The sequence below is a fragment of the Telopea speciosissima genome, chromosome 7 (assembly GCF_018873765.1).
Source record: "Telopea speciosissima isolate NSW1024214 ecotype Mountain lineage chromosome 7, Tspe_v1, whole genome shotgun sequence".
NCBI lineage: Eukaryota > Viridiplantae > Streptophyta > Magnoliopsida > Proteales > Proteaceae > Telopea > Telopea speciosissima.
In genome coordinates this window covers 21,950,021-21,952,305 of record NC_057922.1, presented here as the reverse complement: position 1 = coordinate 21,952,305, position 2,285 = coordinate 21,950,021, and the positions used below count along the sequence as shown (strand labels likewise).

Genomic DNA, 2,285 nt, shown 5'->3' with positions numbered 1-2,285 from the left:
ACATTCCTGTACCGGAGAGGGTTAGTCGTGAGAGTGTGTTATTGTCATGGATTTTCTAGAACCAAAATGCCCTTTTGGGGTGGTAATTGTAAAGTACCCCCACCCCATCACCGTCCCTTCTCCTCCTCCTCCTTCTCCTTCTTCTTCTTCCTCCTCTGCAACCCCAAACCTTGTTTTCTCCACTTGAGGTCCTAAACTCTTATAATCTACTGCTTTGGTGCCTTTTGTTGTTGTGTTCAGAGCTCCAGAGGAAGAGAAGATCTAGAGCAAGAGATAAGAAATGGAGGGCAAGGAAGAAGATGTTAAGCTTGGAGCTAACAAGTTCTCTGAGAGGCAGCCCATAGGGACTGCTGCACAAACTGATAAGGACTATAAGGAGCCACCCCCCAGTTCCTCTATTTGAGGCTGGAGAGCTACAATCGTGGTCCTTCTGGAGAGCAGGAATTGCAGAGTTCGTGGCTACTTTCCTCTTCCTTTACATCACTATTTTGACTGTCATGGGTGTTAAAAGAGCTCCCAACATGTGTGCCTCTATGGGTATTCAAGGGATCGCTTGGGCCTTTGGGGGTATGATCTTTGCCCTTGTCTACTGCACTGCTGGTATCTCAGGTTAGTAAAACTATTCACGAACTCTTTCAGTTCTTGGGTTTTCTTCTCAGCTTGTTTCTTATCAAACTGCGCTTCTGTTTTGCCTTTTACTGTGCAATTATTTGATGATGCGCTTCGATGTTTATCTCTTTCGGATTTTTTTCCCTTACACTTATTCTACTACTTTCATTGTTAGATCTGCTATTTTTTCGGATTTTTATGTTTTGCAAGATTATGAAATATTTGAATAAGAAAATTTTTGTTTTCGCTCTCATGATTTTCTTTCATTCACATCATGTTACTGTCTGTTTATGCAATCCTGTGTAAGCGTTTGCTGTTGTACTCATTAATTTCCCAGTTTCGGTTGATTTCTTTTATGGGTTTGTTTTGTTCTTGATTTATACAAATTCTTTTAGGATTTGTTTTGTTCTTGATTTGTTCTTGAAATATTAGAGTTTGATGGATGTGGTGGGTGCAGGAGGACACATCAACCCAGCTATGACCTTCGGTTTGTTCCTTGCAAGGAAGCTATCTTTGATCAGGGCACTGTTCTACATGGTGATGCAATGCCTTGGAGCCATCGGTGGTGCCGGTGTTGTGAAAGGCTTCCAAAAGACTCAATACCAGATGTTGGGTGGTGGAGCCAATGAAGTCAGCCATGGCTACACAAAGGGTGATGGTCTTGGTGCTGAGATCGTTGATACCTTCGTCTTAGTCTACACCGTCTTCTCTGCAATCGACGCCATGGAAGAAGAAGAAGGAGAAGAAGAAGAAGGGACAGTGATGGGGTGGGGGGTTTTTTACAATTACCACCCCAAAAGGGCATTTTGGTCCTAGAAAATCCGTGACAATGACACACTCTCACGATTAACCCTCTTCGTTACAGGAATGTAACAGTGGGAGCCAGTTAGTTATTAGTATGCAACATGGGAGGATAGTAGTTGTTTGAAAGTTTTTAGGGGAGTCATAGTAGATATCAAAGTTTTTGGGGTGGTAATTGTAAAAAACCCTACGCCCCCTGGTTTTTTTAAAAATTCAAATCACCTCCTGATTTAGACCCCAATATGACAAATTATACCCTATCGTTAGTTTTATACTGTTAAGTGATGATGTCAGCTAGTTAAATAAATTTAAATCCCTAAACTATCCTTGACCAATGTTGAAGATGAGGGAATGGTAGTATTGTAAATTTAATTCTAATGTTTTAGTACAAGGGGTAAAATAAACCTTTCACACCAATAACTAACAGCAGACTAACACCGTTACTATAGAGGGGATGATTTGAGTATTTTCAAAATCCAGGGAGTGATCTAAGTTTTATTTGAAAATCAAGGGGTGACGTGTAATTTACCCTTTTTTTTTTTGTTTTCTTTCATTCTATGGGACCTTGAGCATTTATAAGAAGTATTAATATTTCTCTCTCTCTCTCTCTCTCTCTCTCTAAAGAAGGATAAAGATAATAATGTAATATTGAACAATGAAAAGGACTAGTAGGTCAACATGGTTCTTAATTGTGTTTCCTTAATTTCCTTGTTGCATGCATGGGTTTTGTTCAATTTCAAAATGAAGTAAGACCACATCTTTATTCCAAATTAAGTTCAACTAGGTAATTCCCACCTGCCTTATCCTTAAAAAACTTTTCTTCTTGTAGGGCTAAGTATGAAATGTGCATGCGCATTAATATGGTGCCACGTGTA

General features: G+C 39.7%; 1 pseudogene; it reads left to right on the top strand.

Annotated features, from left to right (window-relative positions):
- Positions 1-203: 203 nt before the first annotated feature.
- Positions 204-1,537, top strand: LOC122668354 (annotated as a pseudogene).
- Positions 1,538-2,285: the final 748 nt, after the last annotated feature.